Here is a 26,223-nt window from a genome sequence, read left to right on the forward strand (position 1 = left end):
ATATAGCCCCAATATAAACCGATCCCCCGATTTGGCTTGCGGACCCTCTAAGAGAAGCAAATTTCATCCCATCCGGCTGAAATTTGGTACATGGTGTTAGTATATGGTCTCTAATGATCATGCAAAAATTGGTCCACATCAGTCCATAATTATATATAGGCCCCATATAAAGCGATCACCAGATTTGACCTCCGGAGCCTCTTGGAAGACCAAAATTCATCTGATTCAGTTGAAATTTGGTACGTAATGTTAGTATATGGTATCCAACAACCATGCAGGAATTGGTTCACATCATTTAATAATTATATATATAACCCCCATATAAACCGATCCCCAGTTTTGACCTCCGGTTCCTTTTGGAGAAGCAAAATTCATCCGATCTGCTTGAAATTTGGTACGTGGTGGTAGTATATGATATTTAACAACCTTGCCAAAAGTTGTCCATATCAGTCCATAATCATATATAGCCCCCATATGAACCGATATTGTTCTTTGCCAAGCTAGGAGCTCTGCTCCATGATATAAGTCCCCAAAACGAAAAATGCAATATATCCCCAATTTTCTCTACATAGAACACAAAGAACGATTTTTGGGGAGTAATTTCGTATTTTGGGGAGTCCAATTTTGAGAAGTTATTTCATTATTCCTTTATAATTTTGAAAAGTTATATATTGTATTGCCAAATCCAGGAATCGGTTTACATGAAGGCTATACACAATTATATACCGATATGGATCATTGGTCTCTTGAGGGCACATATTAAGATAATATACCACATTTTAACCGGATCGAATGAAATTTACTCTTCCAAGTGGTTCCGGAAGACAAGCCTCGGAAGCGGTTTAAAAGGGGTGCTATATATAATTGTTGCATGCTTGCCAGAAGTCGTATACTTATATTGTGTAGGAGATTTCAACCGGATCGCATGAAGTTTGAATTTCAAAGAGGCTCCGGAAATCAAATATGGTAGTCATATAGGGGATTTACCTAAAAGTGGTCCGATACGGCCCATTTGTATCCATCTGACCTAAATCAATAAGAACTACTAATGGTAATATTAAAGTCGATAGTTTGTTTCATTCGGAAGTTAGGGTGATTTCAACAGACGGATGTACACACGAGCCTCGCTAGATCGGACACACCCAAAAATCAAATTTTCGTGCAATTCGGATAGGACGAACGAGCGTACATCTCATAGACTTAGAATTTCACCACGACCCAAAATATATAACAACCGCAAAAATTAAAATTTCGTGTTACTTTGGATAGATATGATACCTACGTTCTAAAAATTAAAATGGTGACTTTTGTGACTCTGTGCTGGGTGGCTTGCTGGAGCCAACTTCAAGTTGCTATCATTTCTAAACTGCTCGTCTGATAGCTGACAGATTGACCAGAAATGATCCCAAAAGTCAATGCCAGATTTGATCGAAATCGACACCGCAGTAGTAGTGATGACTTTTCTCTGTGCTGGGTGGCTTGGTAGAACCAACTTCAGGTTGCTATCATTTTCTAAACTGCTCGTCTGATAGCTGACAGATTGACCAGAAATGATCCCAAAAGTCAATGCCAGATTTGATCGAAATCGACACCGCAGTAGTAGAAAGGTAATTCATGAGGTGAACATATCGTGAGAATGGATGCAATACAGATAAAGAAATGAGCTCGGACTAAAGCCATTGAAGTTCCAAACAATTAATTAAAATTGGGAGAATACAATCGTTGGTGAAAAATTGAAGCTTCTGGGACAATATAGTGATTTGAAGACTAAACCCCGTGCAAGTCGCTCAAAAGAAACTAAGAATATTTATGCCATCGAACGATTTACAGCCACTTGCACCTAGGGAGCTACGTCAACAATAAAAATTGATGCATTCGGGATTCGAAAAACCCCTTCTTGACAAGTTTCTCTATCATCAAAATGTGTTTGCTTAGTACGCCCTGAGAAAGAATATGAAGAACTTGTGGAGAAAATTGTAATTTTTAGACGGGGAAAATTTAACTTGTTTATCGCAACCATGTTATTTTCTCAAAAATAATGATTCTGTATGTATGTTTTTGTGTTTGGTGCGTATACACTCAGACAATGAAAATTACCTGGGATAACTTTCCACCAGAATACTATGATTTTAAAAATTGTACCTCTAGGTAAGCGACAAACCGAATTCGTATTGCCAGCAAATGCCGAAATCGAAATAGAAATATTCCAAACATCAAGTATTTGTGCTTGACCACCTATTTCAGATATTCCATACACATTACCATATACTCTATAGCCAAATGGTTATAGCCCCATCATAGTGGTCTTGGCTAACAATGCCTGCCTGTAGTCAGTAACTGCTGATTAGATTTGATTTAAAATTGAGACATTTGTATGCAAAGTGTTTAGAAATTTTTGCTCTAACCAATGCTCTGCTATTTCTACTCATCCTTTCAAAAGGAATGTTAATAACTGATATTTTTGTCTCTGGCAGGTTGTGTGGAGCGTATGAGATTTCCTTTTTTGGATTTTGGGGAATTTTTTTTTGGTAATTTCAACTACATGAAACAATTTCAATATGGTCAGTTTTGGTTTTGTAGCTTACGGTGCGTTCTGAATTTTAAATAAATGCTGGACGGAAACTGAAAACTTGTGGAGTATTTAAAAATGAAAGCCTGTCGTAGAAAATTTCATGAACTTTTTTTATGACTTAAGGATGATAGATAAAATGGGGCTATGTATATGACTAGAAGATATTGAAAAGTGCTTTTATGCATTATGCATACTTGGATTTAATGAAAGTTTGGCCTCTGGCCAGCAGTGCTCATCATTACGGCTAAAAGTTATAAATTTTTTTGTTTGCCTTTTGTGAAGAAAATAAGGTTTTATGTGTAGGTCAGTTTGTATAATTTTTATGTGTTCGTATTATAAGTTTTTTTTATTGTTAATTTGAAAGTTTAGAACAAATATTGGTGTAGAATAGATTTTTGCCTTAAGGTTTGAATGAAAATGAAAATACGATGTTATGAAGGGAATGATATTAATTTATTTTTCCAAAACGTTGCTGAACGATCTAATGACATGGTACAAAGAAAATTCATCCTAATTAATATACACTAGAGCTCGACCGAAGAATCGGCTTCGGCATTCGGCCAAAAATCGATTATCGGCCATGTATCGGACTTCAGCGTCAAGATGCCGATTAACCGAAACCGAAGCTTTTTCAATAATTTGTTTCATATTAAATTATTCCAGTGTTGAATTTGTCTCAGTCAAAAAACTCAGTAAAATGTAAAAACATTTATAAAAAAAATCCTTTTTTGTCATTTTACACAATTTTGAATACCAACAAGTATATACGGCCGTAAGTTCGGCCAGGCCGAAGCTTATGTACCCTCCACCATGGATTGCGTAGAAACTTCTACTGAAGACTGTCATCCACAATCGAATTACTTGGGTTGCGGTAACAATTGCCGATGACAAGGTATCTTAAAACTTCCTAACACCGTAATATATACCACATAGTCCATACGTGGTATATATTAGACTAAATAGGCCGATTAAATATGTATATAATTAAGTTTAAAGTTTTTATAGAAATAAAATTTTGACAAAATAAAATTTTGACAACATTTTCTATAGAAGTAAAATTTGGAAAAAAATTTCTATAGAAATAAAATTTTGACAAAATTTTCTATAGAAATAATATTTTGACAAAATTTTCTATAGAAATAAAACTTTGACAAAATTTTCTATAGAAATAAAATTTGGAAAAAATTTTCTATACAAATAAAATTTTGACAAAATTTTCTATAGAAGTAAAATCTTGACAAAATTTTCTATAGAAAATTAGCGGCCTTATACTAACACCTCGTTGCAAATTTCAACCGGATCGGATGAATTTTTATGAAGATAATAAGGTTTTATGTGTAGGTCAGTTTGTATAATTTTTATGTGTTCGTATTAGAAGTTTTTTTCTTGTTAATTTGAAAGTTTAGAACAAATATTGGTGTAGAATAGATTTTTGCCTTAAGGTTTGAATGAAAATGAAAATACGATGTTATGAAGGGAATGATATTAATTTATTTTTCCAAAACGTTGCTGAACGATCTAATGACATGGTACAAAGAAAATTTATCCTAATTAATATACACTAGAGCTGCAAATTTCAACCGGATCGGATGAATTTTGCTCCTCCAAGAGGCTCCGGAGATCAAATCTGGGGAACGGTTTATATGGGGGCTATATATAATTATGGACCGATATGGGCCAATTCTTGCGTGTTTCTTAGAGACCACATTCTAACACCATGTTCCAAATTTCAACCGGATCAGATGAATTTTGCTCTTCCAAGAGGCTCCGGAGGACAAGTTTGGGGATCGATTTATATGGGGGCTATATATAATTATGGACCGATATGGCCCAATTCTTGCCAGGTTTTTAGAGACCATATACTAACACCACGTACCAAATTTCAACCGGATCGGATGACTTTTGCTCCTCTAAGAGGCTCCGGAGGTCAAATCTGGGGATCGGTTTATATGGGGGCTATATATAATTATGGGCCGATGTGGACCAATTTTTGCATGGTTGTTAGAGACCATATACTAACACCATGTACCACATTTCAGCCGGATCGGATGAAATTTGGTTCTCTTAGAGGCTCCGCAAGCCAAATCGGGGGATCGGTTTATATGGGGACTATATGTAATTATGGACCGATATGGACCAATTTCTGCATGGTTGTTAGAGACCATATTCTAACACCATGTACCAAATTTCAGCCAGATCGGATGAAATTTGCTTCTCTTAGAGCAATCGCAAGCCAAATTTGGGGGTCCGTTTATATGGGGGCTATACGTAAAAGTGGACCGATATGGTCCATTTGCAATACTATCCGACCTACATCAATAACAACTACTTGTGCCAAGTTTCAAGTCGATAGCGTGTTTCGTTTGGAAGTTAGCGTGATTTCAACAGACGGACATGCTCAGATCGACTCAGAATTTCACCACGACCCAGAATATATATACTTTATGGGGTCTTAGAGCAATATTTCGTTGTGTTACACACGGAATGACAAAGTTAATATACCCCCATCCTATGGTGGAGGGTATAAAAAGTATGTTTGTTCTAAAAGAATATTATAGAACATGGACTGAATTACCTTTTATTGTTGTTGAATAAAATATGTTAATATTGAACTAAAATACACCAAATTGCCTCAATTATTTTTGTTTGTTTTGGAAATTAAGCGGCATCGGCCCATTATTGCTTTTTTTGCAGGACATCAGCAAAAAAAAAAAAGCTTCGGTCGAGCTCTGATATACACCATCAATTTTCTGGAACAAAGAAAAATCTTTCCTCCGGAAAAAAATTCTTTAAAACAAAATAAACTAAATAAACCAAAAAAACAAAAATCGTTTGTCTATAATTCCATTATTCAGGGAAAACCCAAGTCTTTCAGTGTATTTGTAAGGTAAATAGAATCGGACTTAAATTTAAAATATATTTATTCCCTAAACCACATATTGATCAGGGTATAATAAATATTGATGTAAGACGCCATAAAATATATACCCATCGACTCTGAATCACCTCCTGAGTCGATCTAGCCTTTGGTGTCCGTCCGTCTGTTCATGTATTTGTTGTTCTCAGGATTCCGGTCGCAAAAATTAACCGTTTACTCACTTTTAGCTCATAAAATGTTTGAGACATACATAACAAAAGGAAAAATTGAGCTGTGGAAAATTTCACAAAAAATAATAAAATTTAACTACACTGCAAAAAAAAACATTTGCGTGATATTAAAGATTATGCAAACTAAATTTTAGGATGCGAGATATTAAGGACAAATTTCTTTAAAATAATAACATTTTAATAAAAACAGAGTTTATAATCTATGCTTCAAAAATTTTTTTTCATTAAATTTAGGACACAAATTTTGTAAATTTGCGTCCCTCTGCTAAAGTCGCATGTCTTTGAACTAAGGCTAATTTTCCTTAAAGTAGAGAAACACATTTTTGATTTAAAGAAATCGTTCTTAAGTAAACTGAAATACTGAAACTTTATATTTAAGATAAAAACGCTTTAAAATATAGGCTAAGAGTTATTTTGAGGATTTAGCGTCTTTCGTTTGGAATTAAGAAAACACTTTTTAATTCGAAGTATCCGTTATAATTTGGATTTTTAAGCTGTCCTTAATATTTGTACGTGATTACACTTATTATTAAACCGCGAAAAGAGAATGAAAATTTGATAAATGAGATCCGTATCCAAATTTTAATTTTATTGGTCTTAAATTTAAAGTTGCTAAAAAATTTCTTTATTTTAAAGAAGCCGCATCTTTGGCTCGGAATCAATGCCAAAATAGTTAAGGGAAGATCAAAATCTTTGGATCCAAGTAAACTTTTTTTTTTGAGTGCAGCATGACACAATAAAGTTACCGAAAAATTTCAAGACTGAACATGGCTGGAGCCATAAGGTAACCACTTCGATTGGGAATAGGGCCTATTAAGGAGGGTTGTTATACCACGATCCACCATACTATATTTTATGGGGTCTAAGACCAATAGTTCGATGTGTTGCAAACGGAATGACTATGTTAGAATACCCCCATGCTTTGGTGGAGGGTACAAAAACGAATAAATTTACATTTTTTCCTTGTTTCAAGCAAAACTCACATTTAAAAGAAAATTGTGTCCTAATAGAATAGGCTTCCTATTTTACAGTTAGCCTGATATCAATTCAGGCTGATTTAATGTCCAAATCATATAAACTACAAATTATTACAATATTTATTCGAGCTTATTGGATAGGCAGATTAAGGGAATTGACTGTCCAATAAGCTCGAAAAATATTGTAATAATTTGTACTTTTTAGTGATTTATACATTAAATCAGCCTGAATTGATATCAGGCTTAAATGGAAATAGTAAGCTACGAAGAGCCTAACATGAATAAGGAAAAAAAAAACACTACTAATATTGTCGTTAGAATTGTTGTTGTGTCCTTGAGACCCGTTTCATATAGTTGTTATCACAGTAATTGTTGTTGACACGGCATTGTTCGCCAAACAAGTGAATTCAGCAATATCTTTAAAAATAGTTTTGGATTTGTTGTTGCAATAGTGTAGTAATAAACCAAAATCAAAACAAGTATATTCGGCCGTAAGTTCGGCCAGGCCGAAGCTTATGTACCCTCCACCATCCTGCCAACCACAATCGAATTACTTAAGTTGCGGTAACGCTTGCCGATGACAAGGTATCTTAAAACCTTCTAACACCGTCTTCTAAATTGTATGTAAGTCCATACGTGGTATATATTAAATAAAAAAAGATCGATTAAATACGTATATAATTGAGTTTGACAAATTTTTCTATAGAAATAAAATTTTGACAAAATTTTCTATAGACATAAAATTTTGACAAAATTTTCTATAGAAATAAAATTTTAACAAAATTTTCTATAGACCTAAAATTTTCACAAAATTTTCTATAGAAATAAAATTTTGTTGTTGTTTTTTATTGCAGCTTAAAACCATACATTGACTAAACTACAAGTGTAGCTTAGCCAACAGAGGAAAAGAATGTTTGTCAAATTTATTTGGGCAAAGCCCTATAGACTGCATTACCACATTCCTCATCAGCATCCTCTACTTGCAGCAAAATTTTGACAAAATTTTCCATAGAAACAAAGTTTTAACAAAATTTTCTATAGAAATAAAATTTTAACAAAATTTTCAATAGAAATAAAATGTTGGTAGATTATTTTTGGCTCGAGTGGCAACCATGATTATGAACCGATATGGACCAATTTTTGTGCGATTGGAGATCGGCTATATATAATTATGAACCGATGTGGACCACTGTTTGCATGGTTGTTAGAGACCATATACTAACACCACGTTCCACATTTGAACCGGATCGGATGAATTTTGCTCCTCCAAGAGGCTCCGCAAGCCAAATTTGGGGTCGGTTTATTTAGGGGCTATATATAATTATAAACCGATGTGGACCTATATTTGAATGGTTGTTAGAGACCATATACCATTATCATGTACCAAATTTCAGGCGGATCGGATGAAATTTGTTTCTCTTTGAAGCTCCGCAAGCCAAATCTGGGGATCGGTTTATATGGGGGCTATATATAATTATAGACCGATATGGACCAAATCTGGCAAGGTTGTTAGAGATGATATACTAACACCATGTTCCAAATTTCAACCGGATTGGATGAAATTTGTTTTTCTTAGTGACTCGGCAAGCCAAATTTGGGTTCGGTTATATGGGGGCTATATATAATTATAAACCGATGTGGACCAATGTTTGAATGGTTGTTAGAGACCATATACAAATATCATGTACCAAATTTCAGCCGGATCGGATGAAATTTGTTTCTCTTTGAGGCTCCACAAGCCAAATCTGGGGATCAGTTTATATATAATTATGGACCGATGTGGACCAATTTGTGTATGGTTGTTAGAGACCATATACCAACACTATGTACCAAATTTCGAATCGGATGACATATGCTTCTCTTAGAGGCTCCAAGTCAAATCTGAGGGTCCGTTTACGGGGCTAGACGTAAAAGTGGATCGATATGGCCCATTTGCAACACCATCCCGCCAACATCAATAAAAACTACTTGTGCCAAGTTTCAAGTCGATAGCGTGTTTCGTTCGGAAGTTAGCTTGATTTCAACGGACGGACGGACGGACATGCTTAGATCGACTGACACAGTTAACATACTCCCCTGCCTATGGTGGAGGGTATAAAAATAAGATTAAGGGATTGAAAGTTATACGAAAAGATCATTCACAGTGGTGGTGAAAAAATGGTTCAAATTGGGAAGAATAATTTGCGTATGGAAATTTCATAAGGAATTAACATAAATGTCCCAAATTAAATCATCTCACCCGGCCAGATCTCACTAAAGGCTATGGAAATGTGTAGTGGCCAAAACTAAAACATATGTATGTATTGTCATGCTTGCGAGATTGTAGACTGGCATTTTCTTTTCAGTAACTTGATAGTATCAATTACCTTAATCTTCTTTTAGAATATGCTTTCTTAAATTCTCTCTTTTCTTTTGTTCGAAATCAATACCATAATCATTATTGTAAAGACAAAATCTTTGGAACCGGGCTAGTTTGTTTTCCGAGTATTTATATAATGGGCACTGGAAACAATATTTCTTTAAGGCACTCTTGCCGACAGTCCAATTTAAAGTTTAGGTTATAAAAAATCAGGGAGCCCAACCAAGTATTGAAAACTGAAAACTAAACTGAAGAGCACAAGGACTAGTAGTTAGTATCAGAGACCATAAAATCATGTGGTAAGAAATCTGATTTCGGTATTTTTTATGGTTCCATATCGTTGTATTGTAAACAAACTCCGTTTTGAGAGTGAAAAACAATTTTCATTTATTTTCCCCCCAATTTTAACCAACCTTAAAACATTTATAGCCCATATCACACAATAGTTATGCTTGAGTATTTCATTCAAAAAACTCCATAAGGCCAACACTTTATGTGGCAACAAGGTGGCCATCAGCAAACATTACATTTTAAACCAATTTAGAAATATTTGTTGATACCCGCTGTGGTTAACCACAAATTACCCACCCGCACACAATGGCAAACGTTAACTTGTCATAATTACATATAGACTAAAACCTACATACATTCATATACATATACGATGTGGTAAAAACATGTATAATTAAATTATGTTTTTATTTCTTTTAATCCAGTTGGTGGTCTTTGTTGCCTCTCTTCATGTGTATGATAAACATACTAGTAAGCAAAAAACAAAAACTCTCAAAAATGTTAGAAGAGCTCTCTGAAATAAATTTAAAATTTCCTTGCTCTCTTTCGGCATTTATGTTGTTTTGTTGAGAGAAATGCATTTTCAAAGCAACCACATGTCTCCTTAGAGTTAAAACAGCCACCCACAATAAACCGGCAATCCTTTAGTGATAATAATACAAACAACAATAAAAAATGTAAACAAACCGGTAAAATGTCACAAATATTTACTATGGGCAAACTCACCTATTTTTTTCCACAGAGAGGGGGAGATAGAGAGTAAGAGAATTAATTGCAATGAGAAATAGAGAGTAAAAGAAAAGCAACTGTTAATTTCGAAAGAGAGAACCATGGTGGTGAGTATGCCACTGTTTAACATTTTTATGTTATGACTAACAAGTGTTGTTTTAGCCAAGCCATATAGGTTGTTAACATACTTTAAGCCATTTACACAACATAAGAGATAACATTGTTGTGAGTGGCTGTGTGAATAAGTAAATGAGCGAATGAAGAGAATGTTCATGGGAACCACAGTTAGAACGATTCAATTAGGATAGCCAACAACAACGACAACAACTACACCTGCTACTAACTGTGGGGCCAACAGAAGAAACTCATGCATTAACAGGGGTTGACTAACACAATGTTGCACCCTTGACGCAATAGTTAATGGCGAGCATTGGTTGCAAACGGTCGTGTTTCGAAACTCCAAGCGGCAAAAATAATATAACCACCATATACCGAAAACCAAATCAAATGGATAATTTCTATAAAAGTCCAATAGTGTTAATTCTCTCCCAATTCAATAAAAAGAAGGAAATTAAATATAAAATTTAAACAATTGAATTCTCTCAAAAGAAACCACAACTATTACTAAACAAAAAGATTTTTTAAATATTATTTTGAATATAAAACAATTTGTGTGAATTATTGATGTTAAAAGTGTTGGATAAAGTTCTGGTAAAGAACTAAAGAGAAAATTAAATTACTAAAAAAATCGTTAAAGCATTACTAAACACAAAAAATATTAACAAAAATACAATTTTAAAAAATTTTCATAAAAAAAGAGTAAAAAAAGGACATTAAGGTCCTTGTGAAAAAAATCTAAAATAAATAAAACTTATCCAAAACATCACAATTTCATTAAACAAACTACCTTTCTTCGAATTTAAAGGGTATTTGAGTCCTTGCACTTATTAAAAAAAACCTTGTGATTTGCACTTAGCCTCAAGACATAGGCGTTGGTGTCAAGTGAAAAATTGTCTTTGAAAAGAAAAACCTTTGAGAGCCCTAGTGTTTTCGTGTATTACTACGCGTCTCCGGTAGTCGTCATAGCTATGGATGGTTTTCGTTGAATCCTTTTTGGTGTCTAGATCCTTACAAAGGTAGTGTCAGACATTCCAAATGAATGATTTTAATTTAAAGTTTTTTTGCGAGCTCAAAAGGAGGATAATATTGTTCAGAAGAAACAAAATTTTCTATGCTTTGAATATACTTTCTTCTTCGTTATCCTTTTCCTGAGTTTCTGTTTTGTTTTATTCCTTGAATTTTTACCATTTTTTGTTGAGAATAGCAACACATTAATTTATCGAAAACATCCTTTTCATTAGGAACTTAAAGTGTTAAAAAATTTAAATTTTTCGTATAAAAGAAAATATATAAAAAATTACTACATATTTCCTCGGAGGCTTTTAAAAATCAACATAGAAAATTTTCTCTTTAGTTTGGCCGTTTCCTTGGTCATCACACACTCACTTGTTAGTGGTGTTTTTTTTTTTTCAATTCCTCCATTGAGCAGTGTTCACATGGCAACGTAACTAACCAACCGAAAATAAATAAAAAAACAATAACAGCAACAACAACAAAAACGTTAAGGAAACAAACTTATTGTTAATATATCAATATTGGAACTTTTGTTTGGTGTATATATACCCCACCACCATACACATATGGACATGTTCTAAAAAGGATAACAAAAGGATAATGACCTAAAATAATGTTTGGTAAGTAAACACATATAAATATGTTCCCATATAGCAGCAACATACACACACACCCATCCATATTCTCTGAAACATATTTAGGGGGTTATATCCTTAAAAGAGAGTGTTTATATGTGTTAAAGTATATACATATATACCTATATGTATGCTTACATGTGTTTATAAACGATTTATATACTCATAGCAGTGTATTATGGGGAGCTCATAATAAGGACAAAAAAAAAGGATCATAAGGATATGATATAATGGCATATTGCATGTGTTTCCTTATTTTTCATATTGATTCTCGCAAACGGTTTTTTTTCTCAACGCAGGAAAATCCATACAAAAATATGCTTCATGATGGCTTTTTAGTGTAAAGTTATGAGAATAGCTTCTACGAGCTGTTATCGTTACTAAAAAGTCTTTTGATGTGTATTTTTTCTTTAAAGGCAATTTTTTTTTTTTTTTAAATATAATTATGACCAAAATTTGAGTTGAATTTAAGATTAAAAACTTAAAAGAATAAAATGCTCTCCATATTTCTTTAGGATTAAATTATAAAGTTTTTAGACAATTACAAGTTAGGCCGAATCTTATGGATTGTGCACAAAGTTCTACTAAAGACTCTCATCCACAATCGAGTTACTTGGGTTGTGGTAACAGTTGCTGATGCCAAGGTATTTCAAACTTATTTCTATGGTCTTCTAAATTGTAAGATATGTGAAATAAAAACTGTAGCTGAAATACATATATAAGCCAGTTTAGTTCTTCATATGTTTATATAGAAGAGTATATAAATAATTATGAACCAATTTAAACATGGTATTTGGACCGTCAGATTTCATGCATATCGGATGAAATTTGTTCCTGCAGGAGACTCTAGGAGACTATATGTAATTATCAACCGATATGAACTATTTTTCTACCCTAAATCACATAGTGGTCAGGGTATAATAAGTTTGATCTGCCAAAAAAATGTGTCTACCAGAAATATTGATTTTAGACCCCATAAAATATATACCGATCGACTCAGAATCACCTCCTAGCACTTGGTGTCCGTCCGTCCGTCTGTCCATGTATTTGTTGTTCACAGGATTCCGGTCGCAATTATTAACCGCGTTTTATGAAATTTGGTACAGAAAATTTTTTGGGCACAAGGGCGAACGCTATTGAATTTGGAAGAAATCGGATCAAATTTAGATATAGCTCCCATATATATGTATCGCCCGATTTCGACAAATGGGGTTACGTTGCGCTTTTTTACAAACGGATCGTCACCAAATTTGGCAAAAAATAATTCTTTCATCGCAAAATTACATCGAAATCGGTTCAGATTTAGAATCAAGTCTGCAAAATTACATCCAAATCAGTTCAGATTTAGATATAGCTCTCATATATATGTATCGCCCAATTTTCCCAAATTTGGCCACTAAACCCTTATTTATCAACCGATCTTACTCAAAGCTAGCTAAATGTAATCTTCAATAGCACTAACTATATGTGCAAGAAATCATAGAAATCGGTTCAGATTTGGATATAGCTCCCATATATATGTACCGCCCGATTCTCCCAAATTTGGCCACTAAAACCTTATTTATCAACCGATCTTACTCAAAGCTGGCTAAATGTAATCTTCTATAGCACTAACTATATGTGCAAAAAATCACCGAAATCGATTCAGATTGAGATATAGCTCCCATATATATGTATCGTCCGATTTTCCCAAATTTGGCCACTAAACCCTTATTTATCAACCGATCTTACTCACAGCTGGCTAAATGTAATCTTCTATAGCACTCACTATATGTGCAAAAAAATCATCGAAATCGGTTCAGATTGATATATAGATCCCATATATATGTATAGCCCGATTTTCACAAATTTGGCCATAGAACCCTTATTTATTAACCGATCTTACTCAAAGTTGGCTCGATCAAGTCCTCTATAGTACTAACGGTATGTGAAAAATTTCATCGAAATCGGTTCAGATGTAGATATAGCTCCCATATATGTATTGCCCGATTTTGAAAAATGTTCCCCAAATAACCTTATGTTTCACCATAGAGGCCTCATTTCTTAACTGCTCTTACTCAAATTTTGCACAAGGTAACCTTTTGTGGTATTAATCAAACCCGCAAAATATGATGCAAATTGGTTCAGATTTACATATAGCTTCCATATATATGCATCGCTCGATTTTCCCAAATTTGGCCATAATACTTTTATTTATTAACCAATGTTACTCAAATTTCAAATATTGATGTACTAGCCGATCGTATTTATACGTACTTGTAGCTCTTACATAAGAATATTGCTCGATTTTTACAAATTTGGATTTATCACCCACACTAATTAAGAGATTTTCTCTTTTTTAATAATGGGCTCAATATTAGTGGCATACTAACACCGTAGGTGCAATATCAACTACATCCAGTTTTGCTAGAAGTAGGGGAAATTCCCCATATGTAGGTTTTTTTCTAATATCTTGCGTTTTGTAGGACGTAGGGCCAAAAATGTCCCTACATTTCACTCAACACAATTTGTAATAATTTTTATATTTTGGTGGCTCTAGAGGAGGAAAATAGAAGCCAGCAAGGCTTGATCTTTAACAATGTGTGGTAGCAACAGTTACCACCCGTGTTAATAATAAATTTAACAAAATTTGAAGATTACCACAAATTACCACAAATCTACCAAACAAATATTTCTATAGAAATTTTTGTCAAAACTTTACTCCTGTTGAAAATTTTGTCAACATTTTATTTCTATAGAAAATATTGTCAAAATTGTATTTCTATAGATTTTCTTTTTTTTTTCAAAATATTATTTCTATAAAAAATTTTCTCAAAATTTAATTTCTATGGAATTTTTTCTCAAAATTTTATTTCTATAGAATTTATTATCAAAATTTTATTTCTATAGAAAAATTTCTTTCTATAGAGATTTAGCAAAAAAAAAAAAAAATTATATTTTTTGTAGAATTCTACCAACTGTGGCAACCGTGTATAACTTAGAATATAAACCGTAATTTATATTCTAAGTTATATACGTTGCATATTCATGTTTTAAGATAATAAAGTATGTTACTTACAACCATTTTTGTTTTGTAAAATTTGTTTAAATTTAACGAAAATATTGTAGGGAAAATTTTTTGGGAATGTATGGGAAAGTAGGGAACTTTATTTGTCCTTGTAGGGTAAACCGAACATTTTCCCTGGCAACACTGACTATGAGCTATAGTCAGATTGAGACAAAGCACCCATAAACATGTAGACCTTAATTTTCTTAAATATGCAACTGCGGTTTATCTCCCAGACCTATATCAATGTTACCCCACAAATGCTTATGATTACTAATTCAGTAAGGGTGGTTTATGGTACGATATAGTCGGCCCCGCCCGAGTTTCTACTTTACTTACTTGTTTCATTAGAAAACTATTGAGAAAACTATTGTCGTGAGGCCAAAGATTTCATGTCCTGCAAATAAGAATGTGAATTTTCTTAGCATAGAAGGCGCATTTCTGTCGATAAACTTTTCAAATGAAGTCATTTTGTCCTTATAATCACGTCAAATAGAACAATTTTCGAAATTAAATTTGTTAACTAGTAAATAATTATTCAAGCTTGAGATAGGTTTTTTTTTTGTATGTATAAGTTCCTTTTATTCTTCTAATACATACAGATCGAATAAAATCAAAATTTCTAAAAATTAAATTTGTTGTATCTTGACTACAAAGCAAAAATACGTTTAAAATTACTAGATGATTTGCAATATTTTATTTTAAAGATGATAACACGTTTTTAAAGGACTTTAAGAGCATAAGAAGATAAATGCTGAAAAACCAGGCAAATTAATTTTTTTCCTAGAACTAAGTACCAAAAACTCAAATTTCAAAGAGATCTGCGTCTTAAAGTTATCCTTACTTCAATTCTTCGCTTCTTTGGCTTGGAATCAATACAAAAATCATTAGAGTAAAGAAAAAATTGGTTGGTTATTAACGGCCATCTACTAGCAAAATGTACCAAATTTCAAGTGACTAGCAGGAAATTTACTCCTCCAAGAGGCTCCAAAACCAAATCTCGGGATCGGTTTATGTGTGGTATATATATGATTATGGACTGATATGGACCACTTTGGACTGATATGGACCAGGCTTGTTAAATATCATATACTACCACCACGTACAAAATTTCAACCAGATCGGATGAATTTTGCTTCTCCACAAGGCACCGGAGGTCAAATCTGGGGATCGGTTTATATGGGGGCTATATATAATTATGGACTGATATTAACCAATTCATGAATGGTTGTTGGATACAAGGCCGTAGCCAGGATTTTAATTCGGGGGGGGTTCAACTTAAAAAAAATATTCATATAATCTCATGTGTAGAAAATTTTAATTATGCATAGGTATGTATACAATATTTTTATAATATTAAATTGAACCGACGGACTTTTTGGGCAGCAAATAAATCAATGACTTCTTCAGTCGGCACATTTATTCGGCGATGAACCGACATTAATGCCAATCCTTTGAGTCTACTCTCGCTAGCCGAATTTCTAAGATACGTCTTTAATCTCTTCCATGGCTGAATAAGGAGGTTGAATCACGATAACAAAAACAACAAATTTCAATATGTTTACAATTTTAAGAAGTCAAAATCAGCTGATAAAAGAATCGTATGGCATTGGTAAAAGTGGCAATTATTTATTCTTTCAATTGTCCTGAAAAAATAATTCAAATCCAGAGAAAAATAAAGGTTCAAATTTAATTGCGTCACCTATGAGTTATTGTGAAGTGGATAATTCATTCGAGGAACGCCGATATGAGACCAAAGTTAATAATGGAAGTCAGTCAAATGGATATTCGCCATCTATTAACAAAAACAGTTTATGATGCAGTTTAAAAACTGATGTGCGTGGTATTTTGGGTCTGGAATATGTTATCAAGATACTCAAGTCATCTTTGAACAATTCTCCAGCTATGAATGCGCGAGTTTGTTTGAGATGCATTTGCTATGCAGTGTCATTTGGAGAGCTGCAATCACCATAAACATATGATTTTGACATCTTAAAATTTGGTCGAAATAAAAAAATTGTAATCATATGGCCCCATGATTTAACCTTCTTGTTCAGCCATGAATCTCTTCATTGTTGAAAATGAACGTTCGGATGAGCACGTAGTAACTGCAGGGATGGAAAATGCAGTACTATAGTACTTTTTTCAAAAGTTTTTCACCCCGGTCAGTAACGTAGTACCCCCGCGAATGATTTAGTACCTTTTGTGTAGACATTTTTGAGTCGATATCAGATTTATGGTACAATAGCTTTGACAAAATATTTTAATATTTTGAGAAAGTCTTTATCAACCTTATTTGCTAATAGTCTTGTACAAATATGGCAAAACAGACATGTTCATGTGGGAAGAAAATCTCGATTTTGTAAAAGACATAGTCAAAAACAGGATTTTATTGAACTTCAAGAATGTTTTAGTCGAAAAAAGAATGCGATTCTATATTATCGATTTTTTATTTCGGTAGAAAATGTTGTCAACATTTTATTTCTATATAGAATTTTTGCAAAATTTTATTTTTATAGAAAATTTTGTCAAAATTTTATTTCAATTGAAAATTTTGTAAAAATTTTATTTCTATAGGAAATTTTTGCAAAATTTTATTTCTATAGAAAAAATTTTGCAAAATTTTTTTTCTATAGAATTTTTTTGCAAAATTTTTTTCTATAGAATTTTTTTGCAAAATTATTTCAGCATAAGCCGGCTATCATACAAAACCTTTTTTCGGAGGGTTCAAGTGTGGTTCATTGTTGGGTTTAATGAACTGCCTGAATTTATTCTGATAATTGGTTGATAGTTTTTCTGCAAATTGATGATGCTGATAAGGAATGTGGTAATTCCGAAACCATCCAACCATCTTGCAGTCTATAGGTCTTTGCCCAAATAAATTTGACAAACATTCTTTTCCTCTGTTGGTTAAACTACACTTGTAGTTTAGTCAATGTATGGTTTTAAGCTGCAACAAAAAAACAACAATGCTTAAAGATCAAAACCAACAATAACAAAACAAAACGAATGGAAAATTTTATTTCTATAGAAAATTTTTGCAAAATTTTATTTTCTTTAAAATTCAGTCTCTTGACAATAATAGGGCTGTTTTCTTTTAGCACTGTATACCCTAAGCCGTGAAGGACTAAAAGAAAACAGAGTACTCGCTTATCCAGAACATCTTGCATTTTTATACCCTCCACCATAGGATGGGGGGTATATTAACTTTGTCATTCCGTTTGTAACACATCGAAATATTGCTCTAAGACCCCATAAAGTATATATATTCTGGGTCGTGGTGAAATTCTGAGTCGATCTGAGCATGTCCGTCCGTCCGTCCGTCTGTTGAAATCACGCTAACTTCCGAACGAAACAAGCTATCGACTTGAAACTTGGCACAAGTAGTTGTTATTGATGTAGGTCGGATGGTATTGCAAATGGGCCATATCGGTCCACTTTTACGTATAGCCCCCATATAAACGGACCCCCAAATTTGGCTTGCGAGGCCTCTAAGAGAAGCAAATTTCATCCGATCCGGCTAAAATTTGGTACATGGTGTTAGTATATGGTCTCAAACAACCATGCAAAAATTGGTCCATATCGGTCCATAATTATATATAGCCCCCATATAAACCGATCCCCCGATTTGGCTTGCGAGGCTTCTAAGAGAAGCAAATTTCATCCGATCCGGCTGAAATTTGGTACATATTGTTAGTATATGGTCCCTAACAACCATGCAAAAATTGGTCCACATCGGTCCATAATTATATATAGCCCCCATATAAACCGATCCCCCGATTTGGCTTGCGAGGCCTCTAAGAGAAGCAAATTTCATCCGATCCGGCTAAAATTTGGTACATGGTGTTAGTATATGGTCTCAAACAACCATGCAAAAATTGGTCCATATCGGTCCATAATTATATATAGCCCCCATATAAACCGATCCCCAGATTTGGCTTGCGGAGCCTCTAAGAGAAGAAAATTTCACATGATCACATGGTGTTAGTATATGGTATCTAACCACTATGCAAAAATTGGTCGAAATCGGTCCATAATTATATATAGCCCCCATATAAAATGATCCCCAGATTTGACCTCCGGAGCCCCTTGGAAGAGCAAAATTCATTGGATTCGGTTGAAATTTGGTACGTGATGTTAGTATATGGTATCCAACAACCATGCATCAATTGGTTCATATCAGTCCATAATTATATATAGCCCCCATATAAACCGATCCCCATATTTGACCTCCGGAGCCCCTTGGAAGAGCAAAATTCACCCAATCCGGTTGAAATTTGGCACGTGGTGTTAGTATATGGTCTCTAACAACCATGCAAAAATTGGTCCATGCCGGTCATAATTATATAACCCCCATTTAAACCAATCCCCAGATTTGACCTCCGGAGCTCTTAGAGGGCCAAAATTCATCAGATCCGGTTAAGATTTGGTACGTGGTGAAATTTTGTACATTGTGCAGTATATGGCCGCTAACAACCATGCCAAAATTGGTCCATAGCCGTCTATAGTTATATATAGCCGATCCCCAAAAGTAATCTAGCAACATTTTATTACTATAGAAAATTTTGTCAACATATTATTACGATAGAAAATTTTGTTAAAATTTTATTTCTGTAGGAAATATTGTCACAATTTTATTATTATAGAAATTGTTGTCAAAATTTTATTTCTATAGAAAATTATATAAAAATTTTATTTCTATAGAAAATTTTGTCAAAATTTTATTTCTATAGACAATTTTGTCAACATTTTATTTCTATAGAAAATTTTGTCAAACTGAATTATATAGTATTCAATCGACCTTTTTTTATTTAATATATTCTCCGTATGGACTAACTTACAATTGAGTAGACGGTGTTTTAAGAAACCTTGCCATCGGCAAGTGTTACCGCAACCCAAGTAATTCGATTGTGGATGGCAGTCTTTAGTACAAGTTTCAATGCAATCCATGGTGGAGGGTACATAAGATTCGGCCTGGCCGAACTTACGGCCGTTTATACTTGTTAATACATGAAATGCTCCAATTTGTAATAAATATTTACTGCTGCGATTATTTATGACACTGTACCACTTTGAATTTCATGTTTTTTGATAAATTAGTCACAATAAGTTGCTATTGTGAATCACTTTATCAAAATACAATCCGGCAACATCGGCGCGACTTGCACTGATGAGTTGTTCTGGATAGAACACCAGTGCAACGATGTTCTGGATAGCCCATACAAATGTTGCATCCAGTGCTAAAAGAAAACAGCCCTAATATTCAAGTGAAATTTTTGTTGAAATTTAGTAACAAGTACCTTTCCGATCAAAAAATACCTTTTTTGTACTTTCTTAAAAATTGTATTTTCCATCCCTGAGTAAGTGGCAAAGTGACCAAAATTTTTAAAATATGCACGTTTGGAAATATCTCTTTATTGCTTCCATCGCTAAATTAGGCAGGTTCTTTTCGCAGGTTTTGCTCCATTTCATTTACACACGTGTGTTTGGCTGTTTCGTTGTTGTTCTATGGCCAAACAAAGCGAGTCATGTTCACAAAAAGAACAACAAACACACATAAAAAGCAGAAGTACATTTTCCAAAAATGAAATTTGTGGTGCAAGAACAAAAACAATTTGTTTGATTCGACCGTCGTTTGACGGGCTTTTCAACTAGTATTCTATGATTTGTGCAAGTTTTATAGGTAAGCGTTTTTCAAAATAAAATCTCCAGCTTTTCTTCAACATCTTCGATAAGATTTTTCTATGCAGCTAAAAATATATATTTACTTGTATAAAAATATTCATTCATTTCGGGGGGGGGTTTGATCCCCCTCATCCCCCCCCTGAATACGGCCTTGGTTGGATACCATATACTAACATCACGTACCAAATTTCAACCGAATCCGATGAATTTTGCTCTTCCAAGGGGCTCCGGAGGTCAAATCTGGGGATCGGTTTATATGGGGGCTATACATAATTATGGACCGATGTCGACCAATTTTTGCGTGGGTGTTTGAGGCCATATATTAACACCACGTACCAAATATCAACTGAATCAGATGAACTTTGGTCTTCCAAGAGGCTCCGGAGGTCAAATCTGGCGATCGGTTTATATTGAGCTATATATAACTATGGACCGATGTGGACCAATTTTTGCATGTTTGTTAGAGACCATATACTAACACCATGTACAAAATTTCAGCCGGATCGGATGAAATTTGCTTCTCTTAGAGGGTCTGCAAGGCAAATTTGGGGGTCAGTTTATATAGGGGCTATACGTAAAAGTGGACCGATATGGCCCTTTTGCAATACCATCCGACCTACATCAATAACAACTACTTGTGCCAAGTTTCAAGTCGATAGCTTGTTTCGTTCGGAAGTTAGCGTGATTTCAACAGACGGACGGACGGACATGCTGAGAATTTCACAACGACCCAGAATATATATACTTTATGGGGTCTTAGAGCAATATTTCGATGTGTTACAAACGGAATGACAAAGTTAATATACCCCCCATCCTATGGTGGTGGGTATAAAAAAACATTTTGTACTTTGTAGGACCAGTTCTAATTTCGATTTTTATACCCTGAAGCAATATGTGGAGATGAAATAGACACATAGTGCCTGTAGCACATTTTTGCAATCAAAGTTTAAGTCGCAATTCTAGTCCAATCAACTTCAAATTTGGCACAAGTATCTGTTTTGGGCGAGAATTAGGATTTTTTCGCTGGAACAGCATCCCCGAAAATTCCGTAAATTCGTTATTTTTTCACTCCCGCTTTTCCGGGTATTAAGTGCAGGAATTCCCGGGAAATACTACAGAAACATTAATTTTAGTACCATTGGGTAAATACATCATTCTCATTACATTTCCAAAATCTACTTTAATAATTTCCAACTGTCATTATAATCTTCACCTCTACCGTGGTACGGGGTATAATAAGTTTGTGCATTTGTACACTCTTAGAAAAATATGTTTTTCATATGTTCCGATATAAACAAAATGTGTTTTGGGCACAATTTTAAAACACAATATATTTAAGTGCAAACATGTAATGTTCCTAAACTAACACTAAATGTTTGGGACATCTATGTTAATATGTTAGAATATATTATGTTTGGGGCATGAATGTTTCATAAAAATCATATGTGTGAATGCAAACATATATAAATTTACAAATTTCGACTAAACATACATATGTTGTGATATTTTATTCAAAGCGACAGAGAGAGTATAGAGAAAGAAATAGAGATGGAAACCGGGAGAGTTGACGAAAGATATCAACATAACATATCAAAAGAGAACAATTTCTGTGAAACCGCTTGTATGTTGTTTCGGAAAACTGTTTTATGATAAGGCCAAAAATTTGATATGCTTAAGTCTAAATATTATTTAATTTGAATATTAGAATGAGTATTCGGAGTAAAGAGAATAGACATTTGAAAAACAAAGAGCATATGTTTCGAGTTTTGCAGATAAAACAATTTAAAAAGTTTATTTTCTCTAAAATGAATTATTAAAGAAAAATAAAAGGCATTTTAGAGCGATGGTGTTAAGTGCTAGTAAAAAACTGTTCACGCCTAAATAAATTTATGTTTATATTATAAAATTATTTATGTATGTTTATACTCGACTCCACGTTCTTCTTTTGTTAGAGTTTTTGTAATTGTAATTTTTGCAATAAAAAATAATATCTTTAATAACCCACATTTCGAAGTTTCATTATACAAATTTAATATAGTATAAATATACATGTGTAAATAAAAAAAAAAAATAAAAAAGTGTTCGGTCGGAGCAGGGATTGAACCCACGACCCTTTGCATGCAAGGCAGACATGCTAACCACTGCTCCACGTGGCAGACAAATGTATGTTTCTGTTAAATAATGTTATGTTTGCATGGGCTCGTGGGCGCTGCAAACTATGCTATATAAATGTAACTTATAACGATAATTATCAGCTATATAACATCTACGTAGCCCAGTGGATAGTGTGTTGGTTCGATTCTCCATGCAGGCGAAAGGTAAAATTTATAAAAGTGAATAATTTCTTCAACATTATTTGTATTACAGAAAAAGGTGCCAAGAACAAATATATTTCGTGGAAGTAAAAATTACGAGTATGTTAGGGAATGGGCACAATCGTCTTTGGGAAAAATTCTTCCAAGCATATAATATTTTTGGGCTCAAAATGCTTCCAAACATATAATATGTTCACATAAACCAAACATATTAATGTTTCGGCAGTATCCAATAATATATGTGCTTCCTGCAAAATATGTTTGGAACATATGTTAAAGAAGCGATTTTTTTTTTGAGGGTGTATGTAACGCCAAGAAGGAAAAGTTTGAGACCCATCGTTTAGTATACCGATCGTCTTAGAATTAAATTCTGAGTCGATTTGCGATGTCCGTCTGTTGACATATTTTTGTGTGAAAAGTCCAGATCGTCCTCAAATTTGGCATAGTCTCCTTTTTCGGCTCATAGACGATCCCTATTGATTTGTCAGGTTCAGATTTAGATATAGCTGACATATATATGTATAACCGATCTGGTAATAAATGTTGTATTTATCAACCTATTTTCTTCCAATTTCGTATAATCGAATATTTTTTTGAGTCTCGTAAATTTTGCATAATATCAGTCAAATCGGTTCAGATGCAGATATAGCTCTCATATATAGCTTTCGACCGACTTACTTTTGAAATTTTGCACAGGGAGTAGAATTAACACTCTAAATATGCACTCCGAATTTGTTTGAAATTGGTTCAGATTTAGATATAGCTCTCATATATAGCAATCGCCCGATTTATACTCCTATGGCCCCAGAGGCCAACGATTTACTCTGAGTTACGTCAACTTTTTCACAAGGAGTAGAACTAACGTTATAAATAAGCATATCGAATTTGGCTGAAATTGGTACAGATTTAGATATAGCTCCCATATATATTCACTGTACTTCAAAAAAAAAAAGTCGGACAAATGAGAGTTCCCCCAAATATTGAAAGGGGACGTCCCCCTTCGCGACCAGGTATCAAAAAATGAGGTACCCTATTTTCACCACATTAGCGTATTAGATCGTAGGGATCTCTGAAAGTTTCAGGTAAAGTTTCCGAGCTTACCCGGAACATACAAATAAACAAACATACTTTGAATTTTTTATATATAAATGTCCCAAACATGTTATGCTAGTTTATGAACACTGTATGCTTGAACATAAAAATATTGTCTTAAAAAGTTTTAGTTCCAAACATGTAATTTTTACACCCAAACATATGAAAAACAGTCTTTTTCGTCCGTGCAGATATGAGTTCAAAGTAGGAGGAATGAACTGCATCGTGGTTAATATGGTAATAATTCCAATAATGTTTCTCCTCACCTTTAGTTAAGTTTTGTTTTTATGGTAAGGAAGAATTTCGTAAATGCTAGTTATAAAATGAAAAATGTTAGTAAATTATCGTTATTTCAACAGCGCATTATGGAACTGCCAAAAACAAAGTGGTACAGATAATTAATTTTTTGCACGAATTAGTCATTTTTTCCAGTAAAATAGTTGACTTTCGGATTAATTACTGTTGTTCAGAAAACTATCATCGACGAAACATTTGGAGGTTCAGTTTCAAGCCGCTTTTGTATAGCATATTTGCCAATTTGTCAGAGCTTCATAGTTGAAAGGACAATCTAAATACAAAACATTAAAACCATCACGATCACCATTGTCTTCATAATTAAATGGAAATTTTATAATTATAAAACCTCCAACCCATTTCTTGCTCTTTAGGGTAGAGTATTACTTTACGTTTATATTACAAAACAAAAAATATAACAATGAAAATGTTCCCCCTTCATAGCAACAATTTTTTTCTTCGTCATATACCGTCATCTGTTTACATACAGACAAATGACTCCCTTGAAGATTCTTTTGACGCATAACTGAGGAACAATTATTATTTTGTTTATATTTTTCGACTTTCCTTTTGTTGTCGAAAGACGACAAAGTTATGCAACAACAACAAACCCCATAACAAACAATCAAGAAATTTCTTCAGAGTATGTGAAATTCCAACAATAAAACAGAAGAGAGAAAAAAAAAATTAAAAGGATTACAAAATAAAATGTATGTTTCGAGGTAGGAATTATATTTCGTATGATTGTCAATTTAAAATTTCATGCGGAATAACAGTCACAACTCAGTAATGAGGATATGGAAACAGGCCAGTAAAAGGCGCCATTTTCATACATATTTAATAAATGTCATATATAAACTGAATGTTTAAGATGAAGGTAAGCACGTGTGTCTTCTAGGCTCTAGACTGAAGGTCATATGGTTAACATGGTACATCTTAGATACACCCTCAAAAAAAAAACAAGTATATACGGCCGTAAGTTCGGCCAGGCCGAAGCTTATGTACCCTCCATCATGGATTGCGTAGAAACTTCTTCTAAACACTGCCATCCACAATCGAATTACTTAAGTTGCGGTAACGCTTGCCGATGGCAAGGTATCTTAAAAGCTCCTAACACCATCTTCTAAATTGTATGTAAGTCCATACGTGCTATATATTAAATCAAAAAATATCGATCCAATACGTATATAATTCAGTTTGACAAAGTAGACATAAAATTTTGACAAAATTTTCTACAGAAATAAAATTTTAACTAACTTTTTATTTTTTCAAATAAACTTTTCACAAAATTTTCTAAAGAAATAAAATCTTGGTAGATTATTTTTGGCTCGAGTGGCAACCATGATTATGAACCGAATAAAATTTGAACAAAATGTTCTATAGAAATAAAATTTTGACCATGATGAAAATTTTATTATGAACCGAATAAAATTTTAACAAAATTTTCTCTAGAAAAAAAAATTTTGACAAAATTGTCTATAGAAATAAAATTTTTACAAAATTTTCTATAGAAATAAAATTTTGGTAGATTATTTTTGGCTCTAGTGGCAACCATGATTATGAACCGATATGGACCAATTTTTGTGTGATTGGACCAATTTTGGTATGGCGACCATATACTAACACCATGTGCCTAATTTGAACCGGATCGGATGAATTTTGCTCCTCCAAGAGGCTCCGGAAGTCAAATCTGGAGAATGTTTTATATGGGGGCTATATATAATTATGGACCGATATGGACCAATTCTGGCACGGTTGTTAAAGATCATATACTAACACCATGTTCCAAATTACAACCGGATTGGATGAAATTTGCTTCTCTTGGAGACTTCGCAAGCCAAATCTGGGGATCGGTTTATATGGGGGCTATATATAATTATGAACCGAAGAGGACCAATTTCTGCACGGTTGCTAGGGACCATATACCAATATCATGTACCAAATTTCAGGCGGATCGGATGAAATTTGCTTCTCTTTGAGGCTCCG

At 33.6% G+C, this 26,223-nt stretch overlaps 2 protein-coding genes across 7 annotated transcripts in view; one reads left to right on the top strand and one right to left on the bottom strand.

Annotated features, from left to right (window-relative positions):
• Positions 1–26,223, bottom strand: part of LOC142226314 (uncharacterized) — a 549,856-nt gene that overhangs the window by 33,502 nt on the left and 490,131 nt on the right. The gene's annotated exons all lie outside the window — the stretch shown is intronic.
• Positions 10,479–26,223, top strand: part of eys (eyes shut) — a 513,219-nt gene continuing 497,474 nt past the window's right edge. For 2 of the 3 annotated variants that reach the window (XM_075296234.1, XM_075296236.1), the window contains exons 1-2: positions 10,479–11,172; positions 11,586–11,790. The gene's annotated coding sequence lies outside the window, so the exon portion shown is untranslated. Of the gene's footprint in view, positions 11,173–11,582; positions 11,791–26,223 lie in introns of all 3 variants that reach the window. The other variant, XM_075296235.1, reaches the window with a different exon arrangement.

This window comes from Haematobia irritans, chromosome 2 (genome assembly GCF_050003625.1).
Source record: "Haematobia irritans isolate KBUSLIRL chromosome 2, ASM5000362v1, whole genome shotgun sequence".
In the NCBI taxonomy this organism is placed as follows: domain Eukaryota; kingdom Metazoa; phylum Arthropoda; class Insecta; order Diptera; family Muscidae; genus Haematobia; species Haematobia irritans.